The sequence below is a fragment of the Protomyctophum bolini genome (genome assembly GCF_963924005.1).
Source record: "Protomyctophum bolini genome assembly, chromosome: 19".
NCBI lineage: Eukaryota > Metazoa > Chordata > Actinopteri > Myctophiformes > Myctophidae > Protomyctophum > Protomyctophum bolini.
In genome coordinates, this window is record NC_137880.1 from 9,501,360 (window position 1) to 9,520,272 (window position 18,913).

An 18,913-nucleotide genomic window follows, 5' to 3' on the forward strand; every position below is an offset into this window, starting at 1 on the left:
ACATTAAGTACATACACACAGTGTTTTTCTTTGCTCTGGCCACTGTTTGGCTCTGGTTTTAATCATTTCGTTCATGTATCTAATTGTTCGGGGAAAGAAGCTTTTTTGCAGTCTGTTCCCAATGGCCTTGAGACTACGAAAACGTTTTCCATGCGGCAGCATCTCAAACTGTCTGCGGTTGGGATGGCTTGAGTCCTTCATAATTCCACAAGCTTTGCTGACACAACGATCAGGGCTTTGATGGGGGGGGGGGGGGGGGGGTCACTAGCATTGCATAGCCAGCCTTCATCTGCCTTTGCAATGCATATTGCCCCAGGCAGATTAAGTCTGGCCCTTCTCAATGCATATTGCCCCAGGCAGATTAAGTCTGGCCCTTCTCAATGCATATGGCCCTAGGCAGATTAAGTCTGGCCCTTCTCAATGCATATTGTCCCAGGCAGATTAAGTCTGGCCCTTCTCAATGCATATTGTCCCAGGCAGATTAAGTCTGGCCCTTCTCAATGCATATTGCCCCAGGCAGATTAAGTCTGGCCCTTCTCAATGCATATTGCCCCAGGCAGATTAAGTCTGGCCCTTCTCAATGCATATTGCCCCAGGCAGATTAAGTCTGGCCCTTCTCAATGCATATGGCCCCAGGCAGATTAAGTCTGGCCCTTCTCAATGCATATTGTCCCAGGCAGATTAAGTCTGGCCCTTCTCAATGCATATTGCCCCAGGCAGATTAAGTCTGGCCCTTCTCAATGCATATGGCCCCAGGCAGATTAAGTCTGGCCCCTCTCAATTGTGGGAGGACTTTATGTCCGAAATGGTGAGCCAACCGGATTTGTCTGGAACCAGACTATAACCAACAAGGGCCCAGTATGAAAATATGGGGCGGGACATTGCAGAAATTGGACATTGGCCTCCTGGTGGCGCTATAATAGGCCAATGTGAAAAGAGTGTCATTTCTTATTACGCCTTGGGTGGCAATTGGATGATTTGAGGCATTTTGTTCCAAAAATGTGTCTTGCAAAAATCCACCTGTTGGTGGCGCTATAACAGGCCAATGTGAAAAGGGTGGGATGTATTCCTCAGCCTAGTAGGAAAGTCTGTGAAAGATTTCACGTAAATTGCACGCTGCGTTCATGATTTGAGGCTTTTTGTTCAAAACGGGCCGATCCTGCAAACTTTGAAAGCCAATCTTATAGCCAACTAGGATGGAACCATCCCGCTCCACTCAAACGCCGGAAACACAAAGACCAGTGCTTTGAATTTTCACCGTCATCTAGATGTAAATCCCATTAGGTTCCCTGGGCTGTGGCGTAATTAAGTTCCACATGGCATGATGTAGTGTGTTTCTGCAATTAGGTTACAGCTGACCCGGCGCAAATGGCGAGATGGCCTAACCGAGGTTCACAGGACAGCCACGGTTGGATTCTTGGTATGCAGCCCATCTCCTCTCAAACGCAATTTCTCCAAATTATTATTTCACACAAAGGTAATCATAACCTCGAGTGAATTGATTCAATGTCAGCAATGCTATCTTCCTCGTAAATGTATTAGATAAATGTAAAATACGTAGAAGAAAACCCATAAAATGTAACAATGTGTATATGTTCCCTGATACATTTCGGATGGTAAGCTGTGTTGTTTTCACCCCATGAAGGAATGGCTGATTTAGCCATGCCACGCCCCGGCATACAATGTTTGTGTGTTTCAAAGAATATAGTCACATTACTTCATATAGACACATAACAAAACAGAAGAAGTACACAACTATATGGCACCCCATCTTTAATTTACAATAAGTCTACACACAAATTAGTGAATGTACAATAATTGCTATTTTTGATCAACGTCTACAAGGGTAGAGTGTCCGGTAGAGCAGCCAGATGGCAACCATGAGGTTCCCACAGTTTGATCCCATGCTCCCCCAGATCCCATGCTCCCCCAGAGCATGGGATCCACAAGTTCACAACGTCACCTGGTGGCTATTTTCAGCGAGCTTTGCTGCGTGTCACTCACTTCCCATCTCTTCCCGCTTCCCGTCAACTATACTGTCCTATCAATAAAGACATAATATAACCACCCAAATAAATGTTCACATAGCAAGACAATAGTTGTCCTGAAATGTAACTTAGCGTAACTATTTTACTTTGTCATACTCGTCACTCAAAAGTAGCAAAAATAGCAGAGAGCCGGATAGATTGGCTATTTTTGCTATACTTTTGAATTCGAATCCTGCATTATTTTGCTCTTTTTGAATTGGAATTCTGAAATGTTTTTTTTTGTAATTATTATTATTTAAATGCATTTAGCTATTGATTGATTTAGCACAGTATTAAAACAATACAATAAAACATAAAAATATATGATGGAAAGTGCCAGGTTGAGGCAAGAAGCCCAAGGGGCCTCTACCTGCTATGTAAGATAATAAAACATTTAGAACCTGATTGTCAACAAGGAATATAGAATGTCCAAAAAACATGATTTCAGTTTCAGTTAGGCCCATACTTATGTTATTTTTTATAAACATAAATACAAAGACATTGGAACCGACAATAAAATGTTAATACTAGTCATCAAGCTCTAAAGTTATTCAAGGAGGTCAAGTTTGCATGTCTGGAATTGTAACAGCTGAATGCAATAATATATCAGTATTTCAGCTATTAATTAAGTGAAGGTGGGGGGGCGCATGTGGCCCCCGGGCCGCCAGTTGCCCATGCATGTATACTAGACTGATTAGCATCATATTTCTTGAGCATCAGCCCAAGGACATCAATTCTCTAATATTTTTTCAAATCCATCAACGGCAATTATGTCATTTGACAAATTGATTATCATAGAGCAAGATATCCCTCGAGGGTATGGAGCGGAACTAGCCAATCACAGGCAGTCTATGGCATAAGACTCTTGCCAGCTCTTGGCCGGTATTAGCTCAAATAAATGACTAAAGGACACACACAGCAGTAAAGTATACTTTTCAAATTTCACAGAGCTTAAACTTCTCAGAATCAGAACTGCTCTTTGTGGGTGACCCCAATTTAATCTGTCTTTAGTTGTTGATTTCTGATAACTTAAACAGATATTTGCACTGATATGTATTCATGCCAATTAAGCGTAATAAAACAAACTATACCAGGCCAAAATTCAAATAACCCTGCTTGATCAAAACACATTAAAACCATTAAAACAATTAAGCCTACTCTCTAAAGGGTAGGCTATCAAAGACTGTTATGAGCTCTGGTTGGTACCCACAAACTATCAGATGTCATCCATCAGAGAAATAAAGCCTGGGTCATTGTCAGACGTGCTGACACTGCCCCCTGGTGGTAGTCCTGTAGACAAGTGTAGTTCTCAAACATTTTCTCACACAACATGGACCTTGTGTGAGGAGTAGGCTCGTATGTATGGGCAAGGGGGGCTGAGAAATTATTATTAAAACGTTTTAGAATAGATACTTTTATATTCTGGTATAATCTAAAGCAGCAACAGCATCAAATAGTTACAAGAAAAACACAAAATAGGTCAAAATGGGCTGATTTTTTACAGCCCAAAATGCTTCCATTGGCTTTCATTGCGTTGAATGATTGACAGCTGCCAAGACACGCCTGCTTGGTTTACTTGCCATTGGGGCTAAAATATCTCAGCCCCAGAGCCAATAGAAAGACTGTAGATCTACTATTTTTGCAGAAAGTTTGTTTTGTATTAACCCATTAAGACCTGATGCCTTCTAAGGCATCAGGTGCAGTTCTTAAGCTGCAGTTTGATCAATGAAGTGAAAACAAACATCACTTCTCACAGATCGAGGCCCTTGTATATGAACATAACACATTAAACCATGTTCCAGGTCTTTTGTCAGTCCACTCTGTCCACTATAACCCATCGTTTTTGTCATTTCGTCATTTTTTTCAAATCTTCAAAAATGATGAAAAACGGCGCGCTATGCCGTACGATATGGGCTATAGCCCACGGTCCAAAATGATGAGAAACGAGGCTAACTTTTTTTTTCAAAATTTCAAAAAACATGGGCTATAACCCATCGTTTTTGTCATTTCGTCATTTTTTTCAAATCTTCAAAAATGATGAAAAACGGCGCGCTATAGTATGCCGTACGATATGGGCTATAGCCCATGGTCCGACTCCAAAATGATGAGAAACGAGGCTAACTTTTTTTTTCAAAATTTCAAAAAACATGGGCTATAACCCATCGTTTTTGTCAAATTGCGGAAATTGCGCAAATTGCGGAAATGGTAATTGCGGAAATTGTGGAAATGGAAATTGCGGAAATTGCGGATTTGTTTTTGTCATTTTTTCATTTTTTTCAAATCCTCAAAAATGATGAAAAACAGCGCGCTATAGTATGCCGTACGATATGGGCTATAACCCATCGTTTTTTTCATATTTTCATTATTTTCAAATCTTCAAAAATGATGAAAAACGGCGCGCTATAGTATGCCGTACGATATGGGCTATAGCCCATGGTCCAAAATGATGAGAAACGAGGCTAACTTTTTTTTTCAAATTTTCAAAAAACATGGGCTATAACCCATCGTTTTTGTCATTTCGTCATTTTTTTCAAATCTTCAAAAATGATGAAAAACGGCGCGCTATAGTATGCCGTACGATATGGGCTATAGCCCATGGTCCAAAATGATGAGAAACGAGGCTAACTTTTTTTTTCAAATTTAAAAAAAACATGGGCTATAACCCATCGTTTTTGTCATTTCGTCATTTTTTTCAAATCTTCAAAAATGATGAAAAACGGCGCGCTATAGTATGCCGTACGATATGGGCTATAGCCCATGGTCCAAAATGATGAGAAACGAGGCTAACTTTTTTTTTCAAAATTTCAAAAAACATGGGCTATAACGCATCGTTTTTGTCATTTCGTCATTTTTTTCAAATCTTCAAAAATGATGAAAAACGGCGCGCTATAGTATGCCGTACGATATGGGCTATAGCCCATGGTCCAAAATGATGAGAAACGAGGCTAACTTTTTTTTTTTAATTTAAAAAAACATGGGCTATAACCCATCGATTTTGTCATTTCGTCATTTTTTTCAAATCTTCAAAAATGATGAAAAACGGCGCGCTATAGTATGCCGTACGATATGGGCTATAGCCCATGGTCCAAAATGATGAGAAACGAGGCTAACTTTTTTTTTCAAAATTTCAAAAAACATGGGCTATAACGCATCGTTTTTGTCATTTCGTCATTTTTTTCAAATCTTCAAAAATGATGAAAAACGGCGCGCTATAGTATGCCGTACGATATGGGCTATAGCCCATGGTCCAAAATGATGAGAAACGAGGCTAACTTTTTTTTTTTAATTTAAAAAAACATGGGCTATAACCCATCGATTTTGTCATTTTTTTATTTTTTTCAAATCCTCAAAAATGATGAAAAACGGCACGCTATAGTATGCCGTACGATATGGGCTATAACCCATCGTTTTTTTCATATTTTCATTATTTTCAAATCTTCAAAAATGATGAAAAACGGCGCGCTATAGTATGCCGTACGATATGGGCTATAGCCCATGGTCCAAAATGATGAGAAACGAGGCTAACTTTTTTTTTCAAATTTTCAAAAAACATGGGCTATAACCCATCGTTTTTGTCATTTCGTCATTTTTTTCAAATCTTCAAAAATGATGAAAAACGGCGCGCTATAGTATGCCGTACGATATGGGCTATAGCCCATGGTCCAAAATGATGAGAAACGAGGCTAACTTTTTTTTTCAAATTTAAAAAAAACATGGGCTATAACCCATCGTTTTTGTCATTTCGTCATTTTTTTCAAATCTTCAAAAATGATGAAAAACGGCGCGCTATAGTATGCCGTACGATATGGGCTATAGCCCATGGTCCAAAATGATGAGAAACGAGGCTAACTTTTTTTTTCAAAATTTCAAAAAACATGGGCTATAACGCATCGTTTTTGTCATTTCGTCATTTTTTTAAAATCTTCAAAAATGATGAAAAACGGCGCGCTATAGTATGCCGTACGATATGGGCTATAGCCCATGGTCCAAAATGATGAGAAACGAGGCTAACTTTTTTTTTTTAATTTAAAAAAACATGGGCTATAACCCATCGATTTTGTCATTTCGTCATTTTTTTCAAATCTTTAAAAATGATGAAAAACGGCGCGCTATAGTATGCCGTACGATATGGGCTATAGCCCATGGTCCAAAATGATGAGAAACGAGGCTAACTTTTTTTTTTTAATTTAAAAAAACATGGGCTATAACCCATCGATTTTGTCATTTCGTCATTTTTTTCAAATCTTTAAAAATGATGAAAAACGGCGCGCTATAGTATGCCGTACGATATGGGCTATAGCCCATGGTCCAAAATGATGAGAAACGAGGCTAACTTTTTTTTTTTAATTTAAAAAAACATGGGCTATAACCCATCGATTTTGTCATTTCGTCATTTTTTTCAAATCTTCAAAAATGATGAAAAACGGCGCGCTATAGTATGCCGTACGATATGGGCTATAGCCCATGGTCCAAAATGATGAGAAACGAGGCTAACTTTTTTTTTCAAAATTTCAAAAAACATGGGCTATAACCCATCGTTTTTGTCATTTCGTCATTTTTTTCAAATCTTCAAAAATGATGAAAAACGGCGCGCTATAGTATGCCGTACGATATGGGCTATAGCCCATGGTCCAAAATGATGAGAAACGAGGCTAACTTTTTATTTTTTATTTAAAAAAAACATGGGCTATAACCCATCGATTTTGTCATTTCGTCATTTTTTTCAAATCTTCAAAAATGATGAAAAACGGCGCGCTATAGTATGCCGTACGATATGGGCTATAGCCCATGGTCCAAAATGATGAGAAACGAGGCTAACCTTTTTTTTCAAAATTTCAAAAAACATGGGCTATAACCCATCGTTTTTGTCATTTCGTCATTTTTTTCAAATCTTCAAAAATGATGAAAAACGGCGCGCTATAGTATGCCGTACGATATGGGCTATAGCCCATGATCCAAAATGATGAGAAACGAGGCTAACTTTTTTTTTCAAAAATTCAAAAAACATGGGCTATAACCCATCGTTAATGTCATTTCCTCATTTTTTTTAAATCTTCAAAAATGATGAAAAACGGCGCGCTATAGTATGCCGTACGATATGGGCTATAGCCCATGGTCCAAAATGATGAGAAACGAGGCTAACTTTTTTTTTTTTTTTTTCAAAAAACATGGGCTATAACCCATCGATTTTGTCATTTCGTCATTTTTTTCAAATCTTCAAAAATGATGAAAAACGGCGCGCTATAGTATGCCGTACGATATGGGCTATAGCCCATGGTCCAAAATGATGAGAAACGAGGCTAACTTTTTTTTTCAAAATTTCAAAAAACATGGGCTATAACCCATAGTTTTTGTCATTTCGTCATTTTTTTCAAATCTTCAAAAATGATGAAAAACGGCGCGCTATAGTATGCCGTACGATATGGGCTATAGCCCATGGTCCAAAATGATGAGAAACGAGGCTAACTTTTTTTTTCAAAATTTCAAAAAACATGGGCTATAACCCATCGTTTTTGTCATTTCGTCATTTTTTTCAAATCTTCAAAAATGATGAAAAACGGCGCGCTATAGTATGCCGTACGATATGGGCTATAGCCCATGGTCCAAAATGATGAGAAACGAGGCTAACTTTTTATTTTTTATTTTAAAAAAACATGGGCTATAACCCATCGATTTTGTCATTTCGTCATTTTTTTCAAATCTTCAAAAATTATGAAAAACGGCGCGCTATAGTATGCCGTACGATATGGGCTATAGCCCATGGTCCAAAATGATGAGAAACGAGGCTAACTTTTTTTTCAAATTTAAAAAAAACATGGGCTATAACCCATCGTTTTTGTCATTTCGTCATTTTTTTCAAATCTTCAAAAATGATGAAAAACGGCGCGCTATAGTATGCCGTACGATATGGGCTATAGCCCATGGTCCAAAATGATGAGAAACGAGGCTAACTTTTTTTTTCAAAATTTCAAAAAACATGGGCTATAACGCATCGTTTTTGTCATTTCGTCATTTTTTTAAAATCTTCAAAAATGATGAAAAACGGCGCGCTATAGTATGCCGTACGATATGGGCTATAGCCCATGGTCCAAAATGATGAGAAACGAGGCTAACTTTTTTTTTTTAATTTAAAAAAACATGGGCTATAACCCATCGATTTTGTCATTTCGTCATTTTTTTCAAATCTTCAAAAATGATGAAAAACGGCGCGCTATAGTATGCCGTACGATATGGGCTATAGCCCATGGTCCAAAATGATGAGAAACGAGGCTAACTTTTTTTTTCAAAATTTCAAAAAACATGGGCTATAACGCATCGTTTTTGTCATTTCGTCATTTTTTTCAAATCTTCAAAAATGATGAAAAACGGCGCGCTATAGTATGCCGTACGATATGGGCTATAGCCCATGGTCCAAAATGATGAGAAACGAGGCTAACTTTTTTTTTTTAATTTAAAAAAACATGGGCTATAACCCATCGATTTTGTCATTTTTTCATTTTTTTCAAATCCTCAAAAATGATGAAAAACGGCACGCTATAGTATGCCGTACGATATGGGCTATAACCCATCGTTTTTTTCATATTTTCATTATTTTCAAATCTTCAAAAATGATGAAAAACGGCGCGCTATAGTATGCCGTACGATATGGGCTATAGCCCATGGTCCAAAATGATGAGAAACGAGGCTAACTTTTTTTTTCAAATTTTCAAAAAACATGGGCTATAACCCATCGTTTTTGTCATTTCGTCATTTTTTTCAAATCTTCAAAAATGATGAAAAACGGCGCGCTATAGTATGCCGTACGATATGGGCTATAGCCCATGGTCCAAAATGATGAGAAACGAGGCTAACTTTTTTTTTCAAAATTTCAAAAAACATGGGCTATAACTAGGGCTGTCAATCGATTAAAATATTTAACTCGATTAATCGCATGATTGTCCATAGTTAACTGTGATTAATCGCAAATTAATCGCATATTTTTTATCCGTTCTAAATATACTTTAAATCAGTGGTTTTCAAGATTTTTCGTATCAAGGCCCATTATTTATTCTGCATTTGAGCCACGGACCACCATTTGATGACATTTAGCCTTCCAGACCCAAACTAGAGAACTGTATTGATGTTGGCCAATGGTACCATTACGAGAGATAACAGGCCATGTTGATCAAAATAACATGTTTTCTAATTGTGTAGACTTAAATTAACTTAAGTAATTAATGCAGCTGTTTAACAATTATTCAACTCTTGAGTGTAAAATTGAACCAAATGGACACACTTGGTTTCATTTTACACTCAAGAGTTAAAGATTTACAAGGGTTCATTTGGTTACCAACTCTCATCATTTAGCTGGGGTCCACCTGGAACCCCCTCAGGGACCACTGGTGGTCCCCGCACCACTGGTTCAGAACCACTGCTTTTCAAGTTTGAAATACTCTTATCAATATGGGAGAATGCTTGCTTTATTGCAAATGCCATGGAAGAGAGAAACGAAATCATAAACTCAACTCAACACACACAGTCTCTCTCTCTCTCTCTCTCTCTCACTCACACACACACACACACACACACACACACACTTCCAGACGAGCGGCCCCCTTCCCTGCCTCTCTCTCTCTCCTGCAAGCACGCACTCATGCCGCACAGACCATGCTAATGCTAAAGCTAATGTTGACAGTCAACATTGGCTTGAGCATTAGCATGGTCTGTGTAGCATCAGGCTTTTACAACTGACTGCTATATTTATCAACCAAAACGGCCAGAGTTTTGCTTTTGCCCAATTCTGATCTAACACATTGTGGAGCAAATTAAATAATAACGAGTCCAAAGGAGGCATTCAGCCTAGCTGACGACTGACGAGTGCACTGCTCACAGATCAACTCCCCCAGCCCAGTGAGCCCACAGTGGCAGACAGTGCGCACAGGCTGACGGGAGAGAGAGAGAGAGAGAGAGAGAGAGAGAGAGAGAGAGAGAGGGGGGAGAGAGGCGGGGCTCACTGACTGCCTGCATTCACATTCTCAACCATTCTGTCAAACTTCACAGTGCGTTAATCGCGCGTCAAAAAAAATAGTGCCGTTAAGAGGATTGTAAATTAACTAGTTAATAACGCGTTAACTTTGACAGGCCTAGCTATAACGCATCGTTTTTGTCATTTCGTCATTTTTTTAAAATCTTCAAAAATGATGAAAAACGGCGCGCTATAGTATGCCGTACGATATGGGCTATAGCCCATGGTCCAAAATGATGAGAAACGAGGCTAACTTTTTTTTTTTAATTAAAAAAAACATGGGCTATAACCCATCGATTTTGTCATTTCGTCATTTTTTTCAAATCTTCAAAAATGATGAAAAACGGCGCGCTATAGTATGCCGTACGATATGGGCTATAGCCCATGGTCCAAAATGATGAGAAACGAGGCTAACTTTTTTTTTCAAAATTTCAAAAAACATGGGCTATAACGCATCGTTTTTGTCATTTCGTCATTTTTTTCAAATCTTCAAAAATGATGAAAAACGGCGCGCTATAGTATGCCGTACGATATGGGCTATAGCCCATGGTCCAAAATGATGAGAAACGAGGCTAACTTTTTTTTTTTAATTAAAAAAAACATGGGCTATAACCCATCGATTTTGTCATTTTTTCATTTTTTTCAAATCCTCAAAAATGATGAAAAACGGCACGCTATAGTATGCCGTACGATATGGGCTATAACCCATCGTTTTTTTCATATTTTCATTATTTTCAAATCTTCAAAAATGATGAAAAACGGCGCGCTATAGTATGCCGTACGATATGGGCTATAGCCCATGGTCCAAAATGATGAGAAACGAGGCTAACTTTTTTTTTCAAATTTTCAAAAAACATGGGCTATAACCCATCGTTTTTGTCATTTCGTCATTTTTTTCAAATCTTCAAAAATGATGAAAAACGGCGCGCTATAGTATGCCGTACGATATGGGCTATAGCCCATGGTCCAAAATGATGAGAAACGAGGCTAACTTTTTTTTTCAAATTTAAAAAAAACATGGGCTATAACCCATCGTTTTTGTCATTTCGTCATTTTTTTCAAATCTTCAAAAATGATGAAAAACGGCGCGCTATAGTATGCCGTACGATATGGGCTATAGCCCATGGTCCAAAATGATGAGAAACGAGGCTAACTTTTTTTTTCAAAATTTCAAAAAACATGGGCTATAACGCATCGTTTTTGTCATTTCGTCATTTTTTTAAAATCTTCAAAAATGATGAAAAACGGCGCGCTATAGTATGCCGTACGATATGGGCTATAGCCCATGGTCCAAAATGATGAGAAACGAGGCTAACTTTTTTTTTTAATTTAAAAAAACATGGGCTATAACCCATCGATTTTGTCATTTCGTCATTTTTTTCAAATCTTTAAAAATGATGAAAAACGGCGCGCTATAGTATGCCGTACGATATGGGCTATAGCCCATGGTCCAAAATGATGAGAAACGAGGCTAACTTTTTTTTTTTAATTTAAAAAAACATGGGCTATAACCCATCGATTTTGTCATTTCGTCATTTTTTTCAAATCTTTAAAAATGATGAAAAACGGCGCGCTATAGTATGCCGTACGATATGGGCTATAGCCCATGGTCCAAAATGATGAGAAACGAGGCTAACTTTTTTTTTTTAATTTAAAAAAACATGGGCTATAACCCATCGATTTTGTCATTTCGTCATTTTTTTCAAATCTTCAAAAATGATGAAAAACGGCGCGCTATAGTATGCCGTACGATATGGGCTATAGCCCATGGTCCAAAATGATGAGAAACGAGGCTAACTTTTTTTTTCAAAATTTCAAAAAACATGGGCTATAACCCATCGTTTTTGTCATTTCGTCATTTTTTTCAAATCTTCAAAAATGATGAAAAACGGCGCGCTATAGTATGCCGTACGATATGGGCTATAGCCCATGGTCCAAAATGATGAGAAACGAGGCTAACTTTTTTTTTTTAATTTAAAAAAACATGGGCTATAACCCATCGTTTTTGTCATTTCGTCATTTTTTTCAAATCTTCAAAAATGATGAAAAACGGCGCGCTATAGTATGCCGTACGATATGGGCTATAGCCCATGGTCCAAAATGATGAGAAACGAGGCTAACTTTTTATTTTTTATTTTAAAAAAACATGGGCTATAACCCATCGATTTTGTCATTTCGTCATTTTTTTCAAATCTTCAAAAATGATGAAAAACGGCGCGCTATAGTATGCCGTACAATATGGGCTATAGCCCATGGTCCAAAATGATGAGAAACGAGGCTAACTTTTTTTTTCAAAATTTCAAAAAACATGGGCTATAACCCATCGTTTTTGTCATTTCGTCATTTTTTTCAAATCTTCAAAAATGATGAAAAACGGCGCGCTATAGTATGCCGTACGATATGGGCTATAGCCCATGGTCCAAAATGATGAGAAACGAGGCTAACTTTTTTTTTCAAAATTTCAAAAAACATGGGCTATAACGCATCGTTTTTGTCATTTCGTCATTTTTTTAAAATCTTCAAAAATGATGAAAAACGGCGCGCTATAGTATGCCGTACGATATGGGCTATAGCCCATGGTCCAAAATGATGAGAAACGAGGCTAACTTTTTTTTTTTAATTTAAAAAAACATGGGCTATAACCCATCGATTTTGTCATTTCGTCATTTTTTTCAAATCTTTAAAAATGATGAAAAACGGCGCGCTATAGTATGCCGTACGATATGGGCTATAGCCCATGGTCCAAAATGATGAGAAACGAGGCTAACTTTTTTTTTTTAATTTAAAAAAACATGGGCTATAACCCATCGATTTTGTCATTTCGTCATTTTTTTCAAATCTTTAAAAATGATGAAAAACGGCGCGCTATAGTATGCCGTACGATATGGGCTATAGCCCATGGTCCAAAATGATGAGAAACGAGGCTAACTTTTTTTTTTTAATTTAAAAAAACATGGGCTATAACCCATCGATTTTGTCATTTCGTCATTTTTTTCAAATCTTCAAAAATGATGAAAAACGGCGCGCTATAGTATGCCGTACGATATGTGCTATAGCCCATGGTCCAAAATGATGAGAAACGAGGCTAACTTTTTTTTTCAAAATTTCAAAAAACATGGGCTATAACCCATCGTTTTTGTCATTTCGTCATTTTTTTCAAATCTTCAAAAATGATGAAAAACGGCGCGCTATAGTATGCCGTACGATATGGGCTATAGCCCATGGTCCAAAATGATGAGAAACGAGGCTAACTTTTTTTTTTTAATTTAAAAAAACATGGGCTATAACCCATCGTTTTTGTCATTTCGTCATTTTTTTCAAATCTTCAAAAATGATGAAAAACGGCGCGCTATAGTATGCCGTACGATATGGGCTATAGCCCATGGTCCAAAATGATGAGAAACGAGGCTAACTTTTTATTTTTTATTTAAAAAAAACATGGGCTATAACCCATCGATTTTGTCATTTCGTCATTTTTTTCAAATCTTCAAAAATGATGAAAAACGGCGCGCTATAGTATGCCGTACGATATGGGCTATAGCCCATGGTCCAAAATGATGAGAAACGAGGCTAACTTTTTTTTTCAAAATTTCAAAAAACATGGGCTATAACCCATCGTTTTTGTCATTTCGTCATTTTTTTCAAATCTTCAAAAATGATGAAAAACGGCGCGCTATAGTATGCCGTACGATATGGGCTATAGCCCATGGTCCAAAATGATGAGAAACGAGGCTAACTTTTTTTTTTTAATTTAAAAAAACATGGGCTATAACCCATCGATTTTGTCATTTCGTCATTTTTTTCAAATCTTTAAAAATGATGAAAAACGGCGCGCTATAGTATGCCGTACGATATGGGCTATAGCCCATGGTCCAAAATGATGAGAAACGAGGCTAACTTTTTTTTTTTAATTTAAAAAAACATGGGCTATAACCCATCGATTTTGTCATTTCGTCATTTTTTTCAAATCTTCAAAAATGATGAAAAACGGCGCGCTATAGTATGCCGTACGATATGGGCTATAGCCCATGGTCCAAAATGATGAGAAACGAGGCTAACTTTTTTTTTCAAAATTTCAAAAAACATGGGCTATAACCCATCGTTTTTGTCATTTCGTCATTTTTTTCAAATCTTCAAAAATGATGAAAAACGGCGCGCTATAGTATGCCGTACGATATGGGCTATAGCCCATGGTCCAAAATGATGAGAAACGAGGCTAACTTTTTTTTTTTAATTTAAAAAAACATGGGCTATAACCCATCGTTTTTGTCATTTCGTCATTTTTTTCAAATCTTCAAAAATGATGAAAAACGGCGCGCTATAGTATGCCGTACGATATGGGCTATAGCCCATGGTCCAAAATGATGAGAAACGAGGCTAACTTTTTATTTTTTATTTAAAAAAAACATGGGCTATAACCCATCGATTTTGTCATTTCGTCATTTTTTTCAAATCTTCAAAAATGATGAAAAACGGCGCGCTATAGTATGCCGTACGATATGGGCTATAGCCCATGGTCCAAAATGATGAGAAACGAGGCTAACTTTTTTTTTCAAAATTTCAAAAAACATGGGCTATAACCCATCGTTTTTGTCATTTCGTCATTTTTTTCAAATCTTCAAAAATGATGAAAAACGGCGCGCTATAGTATGCCGTACGATATGGGCTATAGCCCATGGTCCAAAATGATGAGAAACGAGGCTAACTTTTTTTTTTTAATTTAAAAAAACATGGGCTATAACCCATCGTTTTTGTCATTTCGTCATTTTTTTCAAATCTTCAAAAATGATGAAAAACGGCGCGCTATAGTATGCCGTACGATATGGGCTATAGCCCATGGTCCAAAATGATGAGAAACGAGGCTAACTTTTTATTTTTTATTTAAAAAAAACATGGGCTATAACCCATCGATTTTGTCATTTCGTCATTTTTTTCAAATCTTCAAAAATGATGAAAAACGGCGCGCTATAGTATGCCGTACGATATGGGCTATAGCCCATGGTCCAAAATGATGAGAAACGAGGCTAACTTTTTTTTTCAAAATTTCAAAAAACATGGGCTATAACCCATCGTTTTTGTCATTTCGTCATTTTTTTCAAATCTTCAAAAATGATGAAAAACGGCGCGCTATAGTATGCCGTACGATATGGGCTATAGCCCATGGTCCAAAATGATGAGAAACGAGGCTAACTTTTTTTTTTTCTTTTTTCAAAAAACATGGGCTATAACCCATCGATTTTATCATTTCGTCATTTTTTTCAAATCTTCAAAAATGATGAAAAACGGCGCGCTATAGTATGCCGTACGATATGGGCTATAGCCCATGGTCTAAAATGATGAGAAACGAGGCTAACTTTTTTTTTCTAAAATTTCAAAAAACATGGGCTATAACCCATCGTTTTTGTCATTTCGTCATTTTTTTCAAATCTTCAAAAATGATGAAAAACGGCGCGCTATAGTATGCCGTACGATATGGGCTATAGCCCATGGTCCAAAATGATGAGAAACGAGGCTAACTTTTTTTTTCAAAATTTCAAAAAACATGGGCTATAACCCATCGTTTTTGTCATTTCGTCATTTTTTTCAAATCTTCAAAAATGATGAAAAACGGCGCGCTATAGTATGCCGTACGATATGGGCTATAGCCCATGGTCCAAAATGATGAGAAACGAGGCTAACTTTTTTTTTCAAAATTTCAAAAAACATGGGCTATAACCCATCGTTTTTGTCAAATTGCGGAATTGCGGAAATTGCGGAAATGGTAATTGTGGAAATTGTGGAAATTGCGGATTTGTTTTTGTCATTTCGTCATTTTTTTCAAATCTTCAAAAATGATGAAAAACGGCGCGCTATAGTATGCCGTACGATATGGGCTATAGCCCATGGTCCAAAATGATGAGAAACGAGGCTAACTTTTTTTTTCAAAATTTCAAAAAACATGGGCTATAACCCATCGATTTTGTCATTTCGTCATTTTTTTCAAATCTTCAAAAATGATGAAAAACGGCGCGCTATAGTATGCCGTACGATATGGGCTATAGCCCATGGTCCAAAATGATGAGAAACGAGGCTAACTTTTTTTTTCAAAATTTCAAAAAACATGGGCTATAAGTGTCCAGTGATGGTAGTATGCACAGTTCTTCTCGTCTTCAGGAGGCTCTCGAAGCCACCAGTACCTGCACAATAAACAACAATGTATTGGACCACATCCACTCAGTCACTCACATACAGTGACTTTGATATAATTACAATATAAAAACATGTCAAATGTCTCACTGTGTTGTCAGTGGTGTTCCATCCACCCACGTCCATCTGCCCTCAGTCCTGTTCAGACCAATCCATGATGCATACATCCAATTCCCTGCAGGCTTCAATCCATGGATGAATTCCTGATTATGTGTACATGATTGAATCATCATTAATTTTATCCAATACATTAACTTCTTCTTCGCACGTGCACATGCACACGCGCGCGCACACACACACACACACACACACACACACACACACACACACACACACACACACACACACACACACACACACACACACACACACACACTAACCTGTTCTTCTCTACTGTTAATGACCACCAGATCCACTGTGCAGTAGAGAGTGTGCTCACCTATGGGCTACTGGTGTGGTTTACCAGCTGCACCAGGGCAGACAAGGAGGCCATCCACAGGGTGGTCAAGGCTGCAGGGAGGATCATTGGGACCAGTCTCCCTGAGATCTCCACAGTCTTCACCTCCCGCTGCCTACGCCGCACAAATAACATACTACAGGACCAGTTCCACCCAGCACACCATCTCTTCCAACGTCTGCCCTCTGGTAGAAGATACCGATCCATCCGGTCCAGAACCAACCGACTGTCCAACAGCCTTTACCCACAGGCTGTCAGGCTGCTAAATGAACAACCTGCCCCCCGCCCCCCCATCGTCGAGCCCCCCCCTCTGTAGTATTAAAGGGTACTGGAAATGGACTTGGACTTGCACTGAACTTTTGCACTAACATTGCACCAGCACTATTGCACTTGGGTTACTGTACAGTATGGATATTATGTGATGCCAGTGGTGAAGGTGAAGGTGAAGCTCTAAACTGAATTTCGTTGTTTCATGTAAGCAATGACAAATAAAGATCTATCTATCTATCTATCTATCAGCTCCTTGAGTCAGACATTCTTCTCTACCTTCCTGCCATGTTTTATCTACAGTAGTTCTGTAGTAACAGCTGCATCCAAACCTCTTCCATCCACTGGGGCACGGCTCGTCTAAAAACATCAAACAGGAGATTTACTGATGGATTTCCAATGTACTGAATCAATTCTAACGCATACTGTATATGGAGCCTGGCTGAGTAAAATAAAATACAATAAACACAATTTGCCTGAAAATAGATTACCCAGTTATGACCTTTTTTATGAAAAGAAATGAGTAGTGATATGGCTGACTGAGTAAAATAAAACAATCTACCTGAAAATAGATAGCTATAAGTGAAGAGCAATTTCCGCAATTACCATTTCCGCAATTTCCATTTCCGCAATTTCCTCAATTTCAATTTCCATTTCCGCAATTTCCGCAATTACCATTTCCGTAATTTCCGCATTTCCGCAATTTCCATTTCCACCATTTTCCTCAAATTCGAAATTGCGGAAATTGCGGAAATAATTCCGCAATTACCATTTCCGCAATTTCCTCAATTTCCATTTCCGCAATTACCATTTCCGCAATTACCATTTCCGCAATTTCCTCAATTTCCATTTCCGCAATTACAATTTCCGTAATTACCATTTCCGTAATTTCCATTTCCGCATTTCCGCATTTTCCGCAATTTCCATTTCCACCATTTCTGCAATTTCCGCAATTATTGCGGAAATTGCGGAAATTGCGAAATTGCATCGTTTCTCATCAAATTGCATCGTTTCTCATCATTTTGGACCATGGGCTATAGCCCATATCGTACGGCATACTATAGCGCGCCGTTTTTCATCATTTGATATTGATATTACATGAACTGAATGACCGTAAATAAAAGCTGAACCAATTACAAAATCCTCTTTATTGAGTCAATATAACAGTGTACAATACAAACTATAAAAAGAAAGACATGGACCGAAGCAACAGAGAAAAGAACATCCACAGAGAATCAGAAATGCAGTGTCCTATTAACCAATCAGAAGGCACTGGATGCTCAGAGCTGGAGGCTGTTGGATCCCAAAATGATATACAATCCAATGGCACTGCAGTTATAGAGTAACTTCATATGAGATATTATATTTACAACATATTTCCGTACTGAAAACCTCGAATGTTATATCATTATAAACATCCATTTTAGGGCTATCCACCACCACAGTCACGGGTTTCATATCGTTGCCGTTGGGCAGAAACCTCTTATCTCCGTATTTTTTACACTTTTTGTGTCGTCTTTACGGTCGTGCAGATTTATCCCAATAAAAAAAATCTAAATCATCCAAGCATGCTATAGCTTAGCCGCTTGGCAGGAATTGAAATATAAAAATAAAATGTGAAGATATTTTAAATATATTTCCGTGAACCGAAATGGAATCGAATTTCGGGAGATGTAGTTCCAGACTCTATATGTAAATCATTCGAGGATTCTGGCTGGATATATACGCGAGACTGGGAGTATGACGGCAGTGCTACAGTACGTCCTCCCGGTGGGGGCTCCTCACTGGCAGGTGAGCCAGTAGGATACAACAGTACGTCCTCCCGGTGGGGGCTCCTCACTGGCAGGTGAGCCAGTAGGATACAACAGTACGTCCTCCCGGTGTGGGCTCCTCACTGGCAGGGGTAAAACAGCCAGTGGCAACAGACATGTGTGAGGAGGAATTCATTGGCATAACAACAAACTAAGGGGA